Here is a 20,161-nt window from a genome sequence, read left to right as displayed (position 1 = left end):
TGTAATAATGATCACCCTCCCCACTCACGGGTGTAATCTAGGCCAGGGTAAGGTCGAGAGAAACGCAGGATAAACAACCCTTTCATAGAATATCATCATGTACACACCCGAAGTATGTACCGATAATACCCCATCAGGATCTGAACTGCTCGTGATATCAAGATCCGCTAAGTGGCGCAATACCACCCGCTTCCCAAGAATCACTCTATTCCTAGGTGTCCTAGAGTTCACTCATAGCCTGGGTATTGGGCCTTTTACCTCATGTAACTCCCACCCCAACAGAGAAACAGACAACCAGCCAGCACAAATGAAAATATGATGAATGCAAACATAAATGCAAACATAAATGCAAACATAAATGCAAACAATAAATGCAAACATAAATAAATGAATGCAATAAATGAAACAGCAAAAGCAACCAAACCCTATCCTAGAGAGCGCTAGGAGAGACTCGCTTAGGGAAGATGGACCAGCAAGAGGTCAACTAATAAAGTCCCTAGCAGAGTCGCCAGCTGTCGCATTACGCGAAAAACCGGCGGGAAAACGAAACAACAGAGCCGCCACCGTGCGTTATTTATCCCAAAAGAGGGAAAGGAAACGCTCGAAGTAAACCTGGAAAAGACATGGTCTCGCGACCAGAGAAAGATGGGATCGGGAGTCGGTTATGCGAAGGGAAGATATTAGCACCCCTACGCATCCGTCGTATTCGACGGGATCCACGCACAGAAGAAAGGATAAGGTTGCTAAAAATTGCTCAAACACCACACAAGGCTGGAAGGAAACACAGAAAAACAAAGGAAACGGAACTCGGCAGGATATCGCATCCTGGGCCTACGTAGTCTGTCAAGCACAGACATCAGAGTTGACGTAGTTCGGGACAGGGGAAACGTGCTCGCTAGGATGTCGCATCCTATGCATACGTATCTTCTCTGACCGGAGAAGAATCAGAGCACTCATAGCTCGGCTACCGCACGCCAAACAAAACCCACACAGGAAACCGACTGCCAATCGCTGGACTTATGTCAGACAGGCAAACATAGAAACCGAATGCCAATCGCTGGACTTACATCAGACTCCGAACCAACGAACACACACACAGGAAACCAACCGCCAATCGCTGGACTTACGTCAGACTCCAACAAGCAAACAAGACACAGGAAACCGACTGCCAATCGCTGGACTTACGTCAGACTCCTACCAGAAAGGGGTTAAAAAAAAGAAAAAAGGGGTGCCCGGAGAGATCAGCTCATCTCCTGCCTACGTACCTCATCTGGTATGAGGATCAGGGCGACGTAGTTCCCCTAAACAGGGAGAGAACTTCTATCCTAACCAGATACAAAGGGAGACACAAACTACTAGGGAGACTACGACTCGAGCCTAGAAGTTGTCATGCATACGATCCCTATGTTAAAGTTTCTATCTAACTTGCACAGGAAGCAAGCTATCCTAAACAGCACAGGCAAATACATACAAGCACAAAAAGCAAGCACACATACTATATGCAAACAATTGGGCTCATACAAGGTTAGACTGTGAAACACAAGCCAACTGGAATCTGATGTAGTTAGCTCTTAACCCTAACATTGAGAGTTAGGGTGAAGCAGATGAAATAGGAATTGAGGGTAAGACCTCACAGCTCTTATCCCTGGCCTGGAAGAGCTTCAGACAAATGAAAGTGTGGGAGTTCAGAATGTAGGAACTCTTCTCCACATATGACTGACACAACATGGATCTTGGGTCTTGATTCAAAATGCATCAACACAATGGTGTGAGCAGGATGAATGACTCAACTAAATAGCAGGGGATGGATTGCACATCCCTTTTATTTGCCAATTGCCTCTTAAGAGGTCTTTACCTGCTTGGCACAAATTTAAACATTCACAAGCATTGCCTCTTAAGGAGGGCTTCAGACAGGTGCCTGCCCACATAACAGGACAGGTCTTCCAGACTACATGAAGTCAAGGGAATTATACCTCAATGGTTAAGCAACCAAGCAAAGCAAAACAAGTTCAAAAGAACTCAAAGCAACTTAGGTACCTGTGAAAAATCTAAACTAATCAGTTCAACTGTACAAACAAACAATCAATAGGCAATAGCAAACAGACAGACAATGTTCACAATATGCAAGCCACAAGGCAAACTCAAATGAGTTAGCATCAACCTACAAAACAATACAATTTTAGTCATCATCAATCAATTAATCAACTCAAATGAATGAGCCACTCCAATCATGGCAATGTGCCTTTGAACCTGAAATCCACAATCCAAACAGTGAGTCCAAACCACTAGGTCAAAGCCTAGAGTCAAAAGAGGGTCAAACATTCAAAACAGAACATGAAATTTAACATGAATCATCTTCATTCAATCAAGAACAAACCTCAAAAGGTCCCATATCAAAATCATTAACCAAAAGCATTTCATGATCAGTTGAAGTTCAAGGCAATTTCAAAGCTCAAATGTGATCAACCAGAATGAAAAATCTCAATTAAATTAGAAATGATTCAAATAATTCAAACAAAATTCATGATCAATCTCAACACTCATAACATGCATCACACAAAAAATCAGGGCAATTAGAGATCATTTGGCATGGCAAACACATCATTCAATTGAACATCACAAGGTGTGACACAAATTGTCACACCAACTTAGCACATTCATAAAACAGAAATGACAAGTGATAAAAATACCAAATCAACACCAAAATGTCAAGAAATATGTCTAGTTATAGCATGCAAAATTTCACATTCATTGGATCAAAGACCAGCATTTCACAACATGATAACCAAGGCAAGGTCAAGTATGGACATGTTCTCAAACATCCTAGCACCAAAAAATATCCAGCCAAGCACAACTTGCATTTTAATAGTCACAAAAAAGTAGACAACATGAGGATCATAATGCAAAAAATTAGAGGTCATTTGGATCAATTTTCAATTTATAGTGATTTTTAGAAGTTCATGAAAGAAATAAAAAATGAAATGTGAAGCAAGCATGGCAAATGATGGAAAAGAGAAAACACAAGGCGCTTGGAAATGTTCTCAACCAGGTTCGAACCGAAGCGAAATTTGAAATCACCAGCGCGCCAACATCAAAACGACTGTGTTTTGATGTACCAAGCCCTAAACGCGCGCTATGCATGTCATTTGAAAATCCGCAGCTAATCCTCATGAACTCGTAGCTAAATCCGTAGCAAAACACATGCGTTTCCCAGCCAAATCCGCAGGAAAACTGGAAAATGTAATGTTCATGCAAAGATGATGAAGATCTTCATGATCTTCATCTGGAATTTCCAGATTCCAAAAAAATATTCCAGAAATTGCTAAAACCTACACTAATCAACTCGCCATGCCATATACAACAAGGATCAAGCAAGGATTCACGCAAAAATATCATGACAAGCACGGATCGAAGAGAATCAAAATCAACATCAAAACTTGAGATGCATATATCTTGCTCAAAACAACACCAAATCATTCCAAATTTGTACCAGAATTACCACCATTCAAAGATCTACGTAATAGGCATAATGAATTGGAGAAATAAAGAAGTCGAAAAACCAACCTCTTGATGAACAGAATTGAAATCACTTGCTTCCAAGCCTTGCCACGTTTCAAATCTTCTCCAATATGCTTCTTGAGATGAATGATGATGAAATGGAAGCTCAATAATGCACGAAATCAGCTGAATCTCCAACTGCCATGGATGCTCCACACCTTGAACCTAGCTCAAACAGCCACGATTTCTCTTGAATTCACGTCCAAATGTGCTAAACAATACCTCAGGATGATGAATGGATCAATGAAAAGTGCTTGTGTTTGAAGAATTTTGCAAAAAAAAGTGAGAGAAAAATTTGGAGAATTTGTGAAATCTAGATCTGAAATGTGTTAATTGTGAAAACAGTTAGGGTTTAAGCCTTTATACTCCATGCTAATCATGTTTAAGAAATGTTTAGGACCAATGCAAAAGAGTTTAATCCAATTTGTGGTGTAAGTGCAAAAATGCAATTTTCACTCCATGCACCCTCATGCACGTGAACAGTGCATGTTATGGCCCAAATCCCACTTAAAAACCTCCCATGCAAGGTTTGAAATTGATTTGGTATGCATATGTTCAACCAAAGTGAGTTTATGAAATTTTTCCCAAAAGTCTTCATGAATGCACCAATGATCATGCAATGAGATTTCATGCCAAGTGATAGTATGCTTGGAAAATACATGTTACAAGGATCAAAGTGCAAAAAGAACCACCCAAATTGGAGTTTTGGTTTGAAAGTTATGCTCATTTGAAGTTTAAACCATACTTTGCCATGATTAGACCATAACTCCTCAACCACAGATGAGAAATCCATGATCTTGGACTTTTTGGAAATGGGAGAGAAAGATATTCAACTTTCATGTTGGACAAAATTTCATTTGAAGCTTTCTTGATGATGTAAAATTGAGTTGAAGTTGGTCCAAAACCTTTCCATTTTTGGAAACTTTCAAATTACAGGTCACTTGCTATTTTTGGAAAGTCTTGATCTGACTTCAAATTCTTCAATGTTGATGTTTGAAATGTCAAATGAGACTTGTTTGAACATGAATGAAGCTTCTCTAACCTCTTCCCACCTTCAAATCCACAGTGGACTGTGCAGTTGACTTCTGTTGACTTTTGTGGGTCTCAGATGATTTGCACATGGACTGATGAGTTCTGAGCCTTCAATACGTGGCCAAGCTACTTCCAAATGATCCATGAATCATGTGAACTCATGGGAATCACCCTAGGGCTTTGATCTCATAGACAATGCTCTTGCTTTCTTGCACAGTTGAATCTCCTGATGCCAATCTTGCCTGATGACATGATGGACCATGCAAATGATAATGCAATGTTAATGACCTAAACATGAAATGTATATACAAATGGGATGTGCAAATTTGAGGTGCTACACATAGGATGCGACATCCTAGCGAGCACGTTTCCCCTGTTCCCGAACTACGTCGACTCTGATGTCTGTGTCTGACAGACTACGTAGGCCCAGGATGCGATATCCTGCCGAGTCCCGTTTCTTTTGTCTTTCTGTGTTTGATTCCAGCGTGTGTGCCGTGTTTGAGCAGTTTTAGCAACCTTTCTTCTATTCTTTCCGAGCGTGGATCCCGTCGAGTACGACAGATGCGTAGGGGTGCTAATACCTTCCCTTCGCATAACCGACTCCCGATCCTTACAATCTCTGGTCGCGAGACCATGTTCTTTCCAGGTTTACTTTGAGCGTTTCCTTTCCCTCCTTTGGGATAAATAACGCACGGTGGCGGCTCTGTTGTTTCGTTTTCCCGCCGGTTTTTTGCGTAATGCGACAGCTGGCGACTCTGCTGGGGACTTGTAGAGAAGTTGACCTCTTGCTGGTCCATCTTCCCTAAGCGAGTCACTCCTAGCGCTCTGTAGGATAGGGTTTGGTTGCTTTTACTGCTTTATTTATCGCATTTATGATTATGCTGTGATTGTATATGTTTGCATTTATGTTTGCATTTATGTTTGCATGCATCATACTTTCATTGTGCTGGCTGTCTGTTTCTCTGTTGGGGTGGGAGTTACAAGAGGTAAAAAGGCCCAATACCCAGGCTATCAGTGAACTCTAGGACACCTAGGAATAAAGTGATTCATAGGAAGCGGGTGGTATTGCGCCACTTAGCGGAACATGGTATCACGAGCAGTTCAGATCCTGATGGGGTATTATCGGTACATACATCTGGTGTGTACATGATGATATTCTATGAAAGGGTTGTTTATCCTGCGTTTCTCTTAACCTTACCCTGGCCTAGATGACACCCGTGAGTGGGGAGGGATGAATCATTACAGGTACAGTTGGTGACTATTGATCCGTTGGTGACTTTTTGATCTGTTGGTGACTTGGTTCTGCAGAATGGGTTCCAGATGACTTTGGGTCTCAGATGACTTTGTGGTTCCGAATTCAAGCCGAAGCTTTGAACCTGTGCTCCGAGATACACAGCCGACCAGTCGTGTTTGCATCATTTTCATCATAGCATATTTATTTTCAAAAAAATAATGCAATAAAAAAAAGAAATGGAAAAAAAAAGAAAAAAGAAAAGAAAAAAGCTAATCTCTTCATGCATATCATTTCTCAGGTTCATTCAGGAGTCCGTTCACTATGAGAGATGGCATCCGTTCCAGAATTGAAGAGGAAGACGTGCACCTACAGTTTTCACCGTGAGCCATTGACGTCTTTGATAGAGTTGAGCAACCTTGTGACCGACGGTAATCAGAAGGTGTTTGTTGATCAGTATGGGGATGTGTTGACACTGTTGAAGATGGTGGTAGATCCAGTACCGTTGCAGACTCTTCTACAGTTCTATGACCCAGAGCTCCGTTGTTTCACCTTCCAGGATTATCAGTTAGCGCCCACTCTCGAAGAGTATTCTATTCTGATGAATGTCCCGATCAGATATCAAGTGCCTTTCTTGGATGTTCCAAAGGAGGTTGATTTCAGGGTCGTTGCCAGAGCTCTTTATTTGAGTATCAAGGAAGTGAGTGACAATTGGAAGTCAAGTGGTGATGTTGTGGGTTTACCTTTGAAGTACCTGGTGAGGATGGCTAGAGAAGAAGCAAAGAAGGGAAATTGGGAGGCTTTCAATGCCCAGTTGGCTATCATGATCTATGAAGTTGTGTTATTCCCGAGTATGCCTAATTTTGTGGACTTTGCTGCTATCACTATTTTCATTGGAGGAAACCCGGTTCCTACTTCGTTAGCTGACACTTACTATGCTATACACAGCAGGCATGGTAAGGGTGGAGCTATCAGATGCTGTCTCCCTTTATTGCTCAGATGGTTCTTGTCCTTGTTGCCAACCAGTGGACCTTTTGTGGATGCTCAGAGCACTCATAAGTGGACTCAGAGGATTATGTCTCTTACCTCCTATGACATCAGGTGGCAATCTTACCGGAGGGATGTGCGTAATATCATCATGAGTTGTGGAGAGTTGCGTAATGTGCCACTCATAGGGACTAAGGGTTGCATCAATTACAACCCGGTTCTTTCTCTTCGCCAGTTGGGGTTTGTGATGAATGGAAGACCACTAGATGCTGAGATAGCTGAGAGTGTGTATTTTGAGAAGCGGAGTGACCCTGTTAGATTGGAGCAAGTGGGAAGAGCTTGGAAGACTATCGGTGTCAAGGATGGAGCTGTGTTAGGGAAGAAGTTTGCAGTTGCTATGCCTGATTACATTGATTGGGTCAAGAAGAGAGTTGAGACTTTCTTGTTGCCCTATGATAGGATGGAGCCATTGTAAGAGCAACCACCTTTGAGCCTTGCTGAGAATGTGCCTGCTGAGCAGTACAAGCAAGCCTTGATGGAGAATCGTCGGTTGAAAGAGAAAGAACAAGATACCTAGATGGAGCTTTACAAAGCCAAAGCTGACAAGTTGAATTTGGCTCATCAACTCAAAGGCATGCAAGGGGAGGATGCCAGCAGATTGAAGAGCAAGAAGAGGTCCTATGAGGAGATAAAGACATTGCTGAATGAAGAACACCGTGAGTGCTTGAGGTTGCAGAAAGCTGAAGCCAATTACCAGAAGAGGATAAGGGACTTGGAAAAGCAGCTTAGAGACAAAGACATCCAATTGAAGAAGGAGGTAGAACTAAGACATGCATAAGAGAGCCAACTTGGAGGAGAAGTTGTGGAGCTCAGAAGACAATTAAAGGAGAAGCTCACTCCTCTGCCTGAGTGTTCAGAATGTGACCTGTTGATAGACCAGTGCCAGTATCTGAAGACTCTCATTCCTAGAGGACATCTTTCCTAGCTTGTATTTGTTGTTTATGTTGAGAATCACCTCCAGGCTTGTTAGATGGGATTCATTATTGTACTCTGATCATTTGGATCTTTGTCTGAATATTGTTGTATGATCCTTGTTGCTCATGTCTATAGATGGAATGGTTGATGTTTCACCTTGTGCACCTTATCCTGTGTAGGTTGCTTTTTGTTGTTTGTATTGCAGGTTGCCATTTCTTGAAAGATGAATTAGGCTCTTGAATTCCTGAGAGATGAACATATCATGTGCATCATACGCATCATAAGCATCATACACATATCATTTTGCATTACAGGTGTTCTTGATCGAGACTTCTCACTCTGGTTCCTATTTTAGGCAGAATTGCTGACCAACGTCCGCACCGCTACGCTACCAGACTGAATCAACAGAGGAATATGGATCAAGTGCAAGATGAGTTAGAAGAGATGAGGGCTAACATGGCCCAATTCATGACCATGATGCAAGGAGTTGTTCAAGGGCAAGAGGAGCTACGTGCCTTAGCCCAGAGACAAGAAGCTGTGGTTCCACCTGCTAGCCGTGCTTCACTAGTGGGGGTCCCTATTAATGATAATGCTGCTGTCGCCACCGTCCCTGTCAATGATTATGCTGTGGGTGATGAATTGAGGGGAATCAGAATCAACGGACAACCTCTTGCTGCAGAGACTGTTAACGCCAGAGTGACTCGTGCTCCAGTGCGCCATCCTGCTCCGCTGGTTGACAGGCAGGAAGATATGTTCACCCTGCTCAGTGATGAAGATGAAGTTGTCAGAATTGAAGAGAGGGACAGAAAGGTTGATGTCCTAGCTGAGAAGATGAGAGCCATGGAGTGTCAGAACTCTCTGGAAATTGATGTGACAAATATGGGCTTGGTTGATGGATTGAGGATCCCTTACAAGTTCAAGGCGCCTTCCTTTGACAAATACAACGGTACTTCTTGTCCTCGCACCCATGTGCAGGCCTATTATAGGAAAATCTCCGCCTACACAGACGACGAGAAAATATGGATGTACTTTTTCTAGGACAGCTTGTCTGGAGCTTCCTTGGACTGGTACATGGAGCTGAAAAGAGAATCTATCAGAAGTTGGAGAGATTTGGGTGAAGCCTTTTTGAGGCAATACAAGCACAATATGGACATGGCTCCAAGCCGGACTCAGTTACAGAGCTTGTGTCAAAAATCTGGAGAAAGCTTCAAAGAGTACGCCCAGAGATGGCGGGAATTAGCTGCGAGGGTGCAACCTCCTATGTTGGAGAGGGAGTTGACCGATATGTTTATTGGAACTTTACAAGGAGTGTTCATGGACCGGATGGGAAGCTGCCCGTTCGGTAGTTTCTCTGATGTTGTAATTTGTGGAGAGAGAACCGAGAGCCTCATTAAAGCTGGAAAGATTCAGGATGCTGGTTCTTCGTCTTCAAAGAAGCCATTTGCTGGGGCACCTCGAAGAAGAGAGGGGGAGACTAATGCCGTACACAGTCGAAGAAGTATGAACAGAGGCCAGTATCGTCAGGTTGCTGCTGTAACTATCCCAGCACCTCAACCACGACAACAACAACAACAAAGAGGACCACAACGACAACAACAACAACAACAACGTCCATTTCAGCCGAGACAGAGGATGCCGGATCGTCGTTTCGACCCATTACCTATGACATATGCTGAGTTGTTGCCCGAGTTGCTCAGATTGGGGTTTGTTGAATTGCGTACTATGGCTCCGTTGATGAAGATACCAGCTGGGTATGATGCCAACGTTCGTTGTGACTTCCATTCCGGTGCACCGGGGCACCATATTGAGAACTGTCGGGCTTTCCATCATAAGGTCCAGGACTTGATTGACGCCAAAACAATCAACTTTGCTCCTGTTCCAAATGTTGTGAACAGCCCTATGCCTCAGCATGGTGGGCCTAGGGTGAATAATGTGGAAGATGGAGAAGCTTTGGATTTGGTGGTTGATGTTGATGATGTTCAGACATCGCTGTTTGTTGTGAAAGAACGTCTGTTGGATGGGGGAGTGTTCCCGGGCTGTAATAAGGGCTGTTCAAACTGTGCAGATTTAGAGAATGGTTGTATGCAGTTGAGGACTGGTATCCAGGGTTTGATTGATGAGGGCTGTTTGCAGTTTGCTAGGGCCGTGAAAGAACGTGGGATGGTGTCAACTGTCACCATTTATTTCAAACCGTCTGAAGGTTCTGGACGTGGCCAGAGAACTGTCAATGCACCTGCAACCGTTAGTGCTCCTGTTACTATATCTGCTCTAGTAACTGTCAGTGCTCCCACTACTATTGTTGCTTCTGGTAGAAGGTCTGTTGAGAATAGTAGGGCTGTGCCATGGAAGTATGATAATGCTTATCGCAGTAACAGAAGGGCAGAAAGTCAGATCAGGCCAGTTAATCAAGCTCCAGTGACTATTGGTTTGCCGAGTACAGCTCCAGTGACTGTTGGTCCGGTTGTGGATAATGTAGGGGGACCTGGAGGTTTTACAAGGAGTGGTCGTCTGTTTGCACCGCAACCTTTGAGAGACAACAATGCTGAGGCTCTCGCCAAAGCGAAGGGTAAACAAGCCGTGGTTGATGAAGGACCTGTGCAGAAGGAGGCGCCTGAGGGTTCATTTGAGAAAGATGTGGAGGAGTTCATGAAGATTATTAAGAAGAGTGACTACAAGATTGTAGATCAGCTGAATCAAACTCCGTCCAAGATTTCTATCCTCTCTTTGCTGTTGTGCTCTGAGGCACACCGTAATGCCTTGCTGAAAATGTTGAATCTGGCTTACGTGCCTCAGGAGATTTCTGTCAACCAGTTGGAGGGTGTTATTGCCAATGTGAGCACAAGGCATGGATTGGGGTTCACAGACTTGGATCTGACGCCTGAGGGTCGTAATCATAACAAAGCCCTGCATATCACCATGGAGTGTAAAGGCGCAGTATTGTCTCATGTATTGGTAGATACTGGCTCCTCGTTGAATGTGTTGCCCAAGAAGACTTTGAGCAAGATTGATGTTGAAGGGGTTGTCCTCACTCCGAGCGATCTCATTGTTCGTGCGTTTGATGGATCCAAACGGTCTGTTTTTGGTGAAGTCACGTTGCCAGTGAAGATTGGCCCGGAGGTATTTGATATTGTCTTCTATGTGATGGATATTCAGCCAGCATATAGTTGCTTATTGGGGCGTCCCTGGATACATGGGGCTGGAGCAGTTTCGTTAACTCTTCATCAAAAGCTGAAGTATGTTTGGAATGGTCAGATTGTGACTGTATGTGGCGAGGAGGACATTCTGGTGAGTCACTTATCCTCTTTCAAGTATGTGGAGGTGGATGGTGAGATCCATGAAAGTCTGTGCCAAGCGTTCGAGACCGTTGCTCTTGAGAGGGTGGCTTTTGCTGAGCAGAAGAAGCCAAGTGCCTCAATTGCGTCCTACAAGCAGGCTATGGAGGTTGTCAACTCGGGCAATGCAGAAGGCTGGGGCAAGATGGTTGACCTGCCCGTCAAAGAAGACAAATTCGGTATTGGTTATCAACCTCTGCAGGCGGAGCAGGGTGTGCAGAAAGGGCCGAGTACCTTCACCAGCGCTAGGATGATGAATCATAGTGACGTCTTTGCAACCAGTAGTGAAGACGGGGACAGTGACTACGATGTGGACAACTGGGTTCGACCGTGTGCTCCAGGGGAGTCGATCAACAATTGGACAGCCGAGGAAGTGGTCCAAGTTACTCTTCAAACAGAGTAATTTTCTTTTGTTTTTCATTTTGCACAAAACCCTACGTTCTGCCCAAGGCGTAGTGGTTCATTGTAGAGCCTCATCATGTTTTTCAATGATATCATTAATAAAGGACATTTTGCAAACAATTTTGTGATCCCTGTCTTTCTGTTTTTGTTTTTCACTTTTCAAAACAATAAAATGGCAATGTTTTTTTGTTTTCTTGACTTTCTTGAACTCTTTTTTCTAAAATAAAGCATTAAACATGCAGAATTGATCTTACAGACTCCACTATAAACAGTTCTGTTATGGCTCAGTATGATTTCAATAATCCCATCTACCAAGCTGAAGCGGAGAGTGAGAAAGATTGTGAACTCCCTAAAGAACTGGTCAGATTATTGAAGTAGGAGGAAAGGATCATCCAACCTCATCAGGAGGAGTTGGAGATTATTAACCTGGGTACTGAGGATGCCAAAAGAGAGATCAAGATCGGGGCTGCCTTGAAGGAAGATGTCAAGAGAGGACTGATTGAAATGCTGAGAGAATATGTGGAGATATTCGCCTGGTCGTATCAAGATATGCCCGGGTTGGATACAGATATTGTGGTGCATAGACTACCTCTCAGAGAAGATTGTCCTTCAGTCAAGAAGAAGCTTCGCAGAACTAGTCCTGATATGGCGGTCAAGATCAAGGAAGAGGTTCAGAAGCAGTTGGATGCGGGTTTCCTGGCAGTGACCAATTATCCCCCGTGGGTGGCCAACATTGTTCCCGTGCCGAAGAAGGATGGCAAAGTCAGGATATGTGTCGATTACCGGGATTTAAACAGAGCAAGTCCGAAAGATGACTTCCCATTACCTCATTGATGTATTGGTTGATAACACTGCTCAATCCTCGGTTTTCTCTTTCATGGACGGTTTCTCTGGCTATAATCAGATCAAGATGGCGCCAGAAGACATGGAAAAGACGACACTCATTACACCTTGGGGCACGTTCTGCTATAAGGTGATGCCATTTGGGCTGAAGAATGTCGGTGCTACCTATCAGAGGGCTATGACGACTCTCTTTCATGACATGATGCACAAAGAGATTGAAGTGTACGTGGATGATATGATTGTGAAGTCGCAGACAGAAGAGGAGCACCTGGTAAATTTGCAGAAGTTGTTTGAAAGGTTGAGAAAGTTCAAACTGAGGCTGAATCCGAACAAGTGTACGTTTGGAGTGAGATCCGGTAAGCTGTTAGGCTTCATTGTCAGTGAGAAAGGGATTGAGGTTGACCCAGCGAAAGTAAAAGCTATACAAGAAATGCCTGAACCGAGAACTGAAAAGCAGGTTCGTGGGTTTTTAGGGAGATTGAACTACATTGCACGGTTCGTATCTCACCTAACTGCCACGTGTGAACCGATATTCAAATTGCTAAGAAAAGATTAAGCAATCAGATGGAATGATGACTGTCAGAAAGCTTTTGATAAGATAAAAGAGTATTTGCAGAAACCTCCAATCCTTATACCTCCAGTTCCTGGGAGGCCTCTGATAATGTACTTGTCAGTGACTGAGAATTCGATGGGGTGTGTATTGGGACAGCATGACGAGTCTGGTCGAAAAGAGCATGCCATATACTACCTTAGCAAAAAGTTTACCGACTGTGAAATAAGATATTCGCAGCTCGAGAAAACTTGCTGTGCTTTGGCCTGGGCTGCTCGTCGACTGAGGCAGTATATGTTGAACCATACTACCTTATTGATTTCTAAGATGGATCCAGTGAAATACATCTTTGAGAAGTCGACTCTCACCGGGCGTGTTACTCGTTGGCAGATGATTCTAACTGAGTATGATATCCAGTACACGTCGCAGAAGGCCATCAAAGATAGTATTCTGTCAGAATACCTTGCCGAGCAACCTATTGATGATTATCAGCCGATGATGTTTGAATTCCCTGATGAAGACATCATGTATCTGAAGATGAAAGATTGTGAAGAGCCTCTTGTCGAGGAAGGACCGGATCCTGATGACAAGTGGACACTGATGTTTGATGGGGCTGTGAATGTGAATGGCAACGGTGTTGGGGCAGTGCTCATTAATCCAAAAGGGGCACATATACCTTTTTCTTCCAGATTGACGTTTGATGTAACCAACAACGAGGCTGAGTATGAGGCTTGTATCGTGGGGATTGAAGAAGCCATCGATCTAAGAATCAAAACTCTGGACATTTATGGAGATTCCGCTCTAGTGATTAACCAGGTCAATGGAGATTAGAATACTCATCAGCCGCATTTGATTCCTTACAGAGATTACACCAGAAGGATCCTGACTTTCTTCAAAAAAGTGAAGCTGTATCATGTTCCCCGAGATGAAAATCAGATGGCTGATGCCTTGGCTACTTTGTCTTCTATGATCAAAGTTCATTGGTGGAATCATGTGCCACATGTTGCGGTGAATCGACTCGAGAGGCCTGCGTATGTGTTTGCAGCCGAGTCTGTTGTTGATAAGAAGCCTTGGTACTTTGACATTAAGAATTTCCTCAAGAGTCAGGAGTATCCTGAAGGAGCGTCAAAGAATGACAAGAAAACCCTGAGAAGGCTAGCTGGAAGCTTTTATTTGAATCAGGATGACGTGTTGTATAAGAGAAACTTTGACATGGTGCTGCTCAGATGCGTGGATAGACACGAAGCAGACATGTTGATGCAGGAAGTGCACGAGGGTTCGTTCGGTACCCATGCTGGTGGTCATGCCATGTCTAAGAAGTTGTTGAGAGCCGGCTATTACTGGATGACTATGGAATCCGATTGTTTCAAATATGCTCGGAAGTGCCATAAATGTCAAATCTATGCTGATAAGGTGCATGTGCCACCAAGCCCTCTGAAGGTCATGAATTCGCCTTGGCCGTTCGTGATGTGGGGCATTGATATGATTGGGAAGATTGAGCCTACTGCTTCCAATGGACATCGCTTCATCCTGGTTGCGATTGACTATTTCACCAAATGGGTGGAAGCAGCTTCCTATGCTAATGTTACCAAACAAGTGGTTGCCCGGTTCATTAAGAAGGAAATCATCTGTCGTTATGGGGTCCCCGAGAGAATCATTACTGATAATGGTTCGAATCTCAATAACAAGATGATGAAGGAGCTTTGCAAAGATTTCAAGATTGAACATCACAATTCTTCTCCTTACAGACCGAAGATGAATGGTGCTGTAGAGGCGGCAAACAAGAATATCAAAAAGATTGTGTAGAAGATGGTCGTAACGTACAAGGATTGGCATGAGATGCTGCCTTTCGCTTTGCATGGGTACCGTACCTCAGTACGTACGTCGACCGGGGCAACCCCTTACTCCCTTGTGTATGGTATGGAGGCAGTCCTACCTGTTGAAGTGGAGATTCCTTCTCTGAGAGTCCTGTTGGATGTCAAGTTGGACGAGGCTGAGTGGATTCGAATAAGGTTTAATGAGTTGAGCCTTATCGAAGAGAGGCGGTTAGCAGCTGTGTGCCATGGGCAGTTGTATCAGAGAAGGATGAAGAAGGCCTTTGATCAGAAAGTGCGTCCTCGAAGCTATCAGGCTGGTGATTTAGTTTTGAAGAGGATTCTTCCTCCCGGTACAGATAATAGGGGCAAGTGGACTCCGAATTATGAAGGTCCATATATTGTTAAAAAAGGTTTTCTCTGGTGGAGCCTTGATGCTGACAACTATGGATGGTGAAGATTTTCCGTCCCCTGTTAACTTAGATGTAGTCAAAAAATACTTCGCATAAATTGACCCGCTGGACAAAAAGAATAAAAGAGTCCAGGCAAAAAAGGGCATCCCGGCGAACCGAAAAAAGAAAGAAAAAGGTTCGGGCAAAAGTTAGGGATAAAGAATGAAAAGAATATGTACACCCGGTAAGTCGAAAACCCGCAAGGGCGGCTTAGGCAAAAATGGGTATCCCGCTGGATTGAAAACCCGAAAGGGAGATCCAGGCAAAAGAGGGATTAAAGCGAAGACTACAGTCTGAGTTATCTGTACTTCATCGCGCTTCATGGTCTACCATCTCGAAGGATATGATCGGTCCAGTCATTCTTCTCAGAAAGCAAGGAATTTGGGAGGAAATTGATGATCTGTGAGACATAACAGAATTGGGAAATAGTGGATGCCGTGTTCACATTGCCAATAGGATAGTTTATTTTCCTTTTGTGCGTAATTACCTCTTCCTAGGAATTGCTTCCTGATGTATTTGCCTTTTCAGGCCCATTTTCAATCAATAAAAGTCGTTATTCAGATAAATTGCTCTCTTGTTTTTTATTTTACTGTTTTGTTTGCAAAAAACGTCCGAATTTTTGATAAACATTGCATATAAAAACATGAAGGCCAGACAATAACGTGCAGAAAGATAAAACATTTGAAAATCATTTTGAATGTTGAATACACTTGGGTGTATCTTGTCCATACAATCCCCTGGGGCATGTATGTCTTGCTGTTTTGCAGGTGATTATCTTTGCTTCCTGGCTAGAGCAGATAAGCCACGATTTGTTCAGAAACATTTCAGCACTGTCCAGTAGTGTGAGGATTTGGGTTGTCTGAAGCAAGTTCAGGACTTGTCTCCCCAGCATGGTCCAGATCAGGGATTCCTCAGCAGGCTTAGAAGTGGCTTTTTCCCCAAGCAAGTCTGAAATCTGTTAGATTCCTCCCCGGCAGAGGCGTCTGTGGATAGTGTGTCCCTCAGTGGTAGGTTCAAAGGCTATTCTATCCCCAGCAGGTCTAAGGATTTAGTTCCCCAGCAAGCTGGAAGGTTGATGTATCCCTAGCTAGTCTGAAGGCTGTTGATGCCCACTGAATCTAAAGTTTGTTGTATCCCCAGCGGAGCTATCAGTGAGTAGTTTGTTCCTCAGCAGTCGGATCTGAAGTACTGCAATCCTCAGCATGGTTGTGAATGCATTTCCCCAGCAGGGTTGTGAATATTCTCCCTAGCAAGTCTGAAGTGGGTAGGCTTCCCAGCGGAATTTTGTGTTGATGGTTTTCCCTAGTGGAGTCCCCAAGCGGATCATGTTCGGTGAAAATTATCCCCAGTAGAGGTGAGCATGGGTTGTTTCCCCTAGCGGAGTTCCCCAGTGGATTAGATTCAGTGGAAGTTGTCCCCGGTGGGATTTATTCTTTCTCCAGCAGCAATGCTATTCGCCAGCACGGTTGAGAAGTTGGTGTGTTCCCCAGACGGAGTCTCCCCAGTTGAGTTGGTTCCTCTGCCGTCTCCAGAGTATCAGATCAGCAAAGCACCCCCAGCAGTGCGTTTCCCCACAGAGTTGGAGAATCTGATCAGAATTGTGCGCTCGGCGAAGCGATCATTTGCTCCCCAGCAGGAGTTTTCTTCATTTGCATCTTGCATGTAGTAATCATTGCATCCTCAAATAGCGTAGTATTTCCATTCAATATGGAGCATTACGCCATAGAAAAATTCAAACATATGCATTCATGTGTTAAACCTAATTAGACCATATCCCCAGCAGAAGCAGATCATTGTTCAACATCTGTACGACACATTTGCTACAGTTGCTCCAGACAACATTCAAGATTGATAATCCCCCAGAGAGGGTTGTTTCCTCACTCACCAGTGAAAGGAAAGCTTGATTCTCCCTAGTGAGATCCCCAGCAAGTGTTTAGCCTTGTCTTGACATATGTATGTGTCGTCCTTATGATACCGGTAAGTGTCATGTCAACACCCGTGTGTGTTTTTTCTTTGGTGTCGGTAAATACCATTGTTTCGGTGTCGATAAACATCGAGTCTTCCCAATTCATCCGTTGATGTCTGGTCACCTCTCCGTTGGTGTCGATAAACGTCGAGTCTTCCCAGTTCATCCGTTGATGTCTGGTCACCTCTCCGTTGATGTCGATAAACGTCGAGTTTTTCCCATTCGTCCGTTGACGTCTGGTTGTATCTTTTTCCAGTCATCCGTTGATGGCTGGTCACCTCTCCGTTGGTGTCGGTAAATATTGAGTTTTTCCCATTCGTCCGTTGACGTTTGGTTGTATCTCTTTCTCCCATTCATCCGTTGATGTCTGGTAACCTCTCCGTTGGTATCGGTAAACGTTGAGTTTTTTCCATTCGTCCGTTGACGTTTGGTTGTATCTCTTTCTCCCATTCATCCGTTGATGTATGGTCACCTCTCCGTTGGTGTCGATAAACGTCGAGCTTCTCCCGTTCGTCCGTTGACGTCTGGTCGAGTCCTCCCATTCATCCTTTGATGTAGGGTCACCTCTCCGTTGGTGTCGAGAAACGTCGAGGTTCTCCCGTTCGTCCGTTGACGTCTGGTCGAGTCCTCCCATTCATCCGTTGATGTAGGGTCACCTCTCCGTTGGTGTCGGTAAACGTTGAGTTTTTCCCATTCGTCCGTTGACGTCTGGTTGTTTCTCTTCCTCCTAGTTCATCCGTTGATGTCTGGTCACCTCTCCGTTGGTATTGGTAAACGTCGAGTTTTTCCCATTCGTCCGTTGACGTCTGGTTGTTTCTCTTCCTCCCATTCATCATCTTTCGATGTCTGGACGTAGTTCCTTTTTCTGATAAAGGAATCAAAATCCCCAGTGGAGTCGTTGGTAAACGTCTTGTCTGGTCCAGTGATAAATATCAGATCCCAGTTGAAGTTGCCATTGGTGAACTTTCTTTTCTTGGATCCCCGCAGAGTGCAAATTTCTACGGTTCTTTGGTATTCAATCCCTGTGTACCTTGAAGGTCTGACAACCGTTGCTCTCATCCGATCAGGTTCCTAGTTGATTGAATAGGGGCAGCTGTAGCACTTCAAATTTGCACCTCCCATTTGTACAATCATTTCATTTTTAGGTCATTAACATTGCATAGTGCATTGCATTTCATCAGTCAAGACTGATCAGGAGAATCCATCTGTGCAAGAGAGCAAGGGCATTTCCATGAGATGAAGGCCCTATGGTTGTTCTAGAGAGCTTACATGACCCAAGGTTCATTTTGATGCAATTTAGCCAAGTGTTGAAGGTTCAAAGTCCACAGTGCATGACCAAGTCATCTGAGGCCCATAAAAGTCAACTGTAAGTCAACTGAGGGCTAGGAGATGGAGAAATGGTTTAAGACACTTCATTCATGTCCCAAAGAAGGTTATTCAACATGTCAAACATCTACCTTGAAGATTTTGAAGCCATATCAAAAGTTTCCAAAAATGGAAAGTGGCCTGTAATTTCAAGTTTCCAAAAATGGCAAGTTTTTGGACCAACTTCAACTCAACTTTCCAACATCAAATAAGCTTCAAATGGAATTTTGTCCAACATGAAAGTTGAAGATCTTTCTCTCCCATTTCCAAAAAGTCCAAGATCATGAATTTCTAATGAATGGTTAAGGAGTTATGATCAAATCATTTCAAAGTGTGCTTGAAACTTCAAATGGCCTTATCTTTTGAACCAAAACTCCAAATTTGGTGGTTCTTTTTGCATTGTTCTTCTCATGTCACGAGGTTTCCAAATCAACCATCACATTGCTTGAAATGTTAACACATGAGCATTTGCATATCCAAGTCAATTTTGGAGGGAAAATTGGAAATTTAAAAATGGTGCATTGTATGGACTTTCTACTAATGCCATTGTGTTTAAAATGTAATTTTGAGTGAATTTGGGCCAGCATGGTGTACTGTTCACGCATGCATTTCAGGCATGAGGTGAAAATGCAAATTTGTGCATGCACCTTATTTCTTTCTAATCCCAATTAAACATGGCTTAGTGTTAATTTCAGAATGATTAACAAGGGATATAAAGGCTTAATCACAACTGAATTGGACAGAATACACATTTTCAGATCTAGATTTAGAATTTTGCTCAAATTTTTCTCTCACAAAGAACTTCCAAATTCTTCACACAAACACTCATTTCCTTGCATGATTCTTGATCCTGGAGTAGTTTTGAGTAAGATTCAACGTGTACTTTGAAGAATTCGTGATAGATTCAACCATGCTTGAAGCTTGAAAGCATCAATGGAGTTTTCAAATTCAGTTGGATTCACACGTGTTTAAGCTTCCAATTCTTCATCAATCATCTCCACAAGACTTCTGGAATTGATCTGGACCATTACAAGCCTTGGAACGCGCAAAATAAGATTCTGCTCTTCAAGAAGGTGAAAATTCGATCTCAATTATTATCAAATCCATGTGTATATTTGTGTAGATCCTTGTTTACTGAGAATTCTGGTAGAAAAATCGAGTGAATTGGTGCATTATTGAGCAAGTTATGAGTGATTAAAGTTTTGCATCCAAAAATGATTTTGCTCGATTCTCTTTGTTCTTGATGATTTGTGTTTAGATGTTAGTTGATCTATGCTCACCATTGAAAATGCTGCATGATGATGTATTTGTTTTTGAATTCTGGACGTTTCTAGAATTTTCTGGAAAATTGGATGAACATTCATCATCTTCATCATGAAGAAGATGAAGATGCATGCGTTGTTATGGTTTCTGGAAAAATTGCGGCGGTTTTGTGCAAATAGCGTCGGTTTGAACCGTCCAAATTTACGCAGGATTAGGGTTTTATGAAAACGCATGCGTTTCATGTAGCGCGCTTCATTTGAATTCTCTCTCGGTTCGATTCTGGCCGAAACCTCTTTTTTCAAATATCCATCATTTTTGGCCTTTCCCTCCATTTCCATATGCCATGTTCATTTTTGAATTTCATTTTGTATGCTAACTTCATAAAATCATA

This window comes from Lathyrus oleraceus, chromosome 3 (assembly GCF_024323335.1).
Source record: "Lathyrus oleraceus cultivar Zhongwan6 chromosome 3, CAAS_Psat_ZW6_1.0, whole genome shotgun sequence".
Taxonomy (NCBI): Eukaryota; Viridiplantae; Streptophyta; class Magnoliopsida; order Fabales; family Fabaceae; genus Lathyrus; species Lathyrus oleraceus.
The sequence above is the reverse complement of the archived record's forward strand: the minus strand, read 5'-3'. Positions refer to the sequence as shown.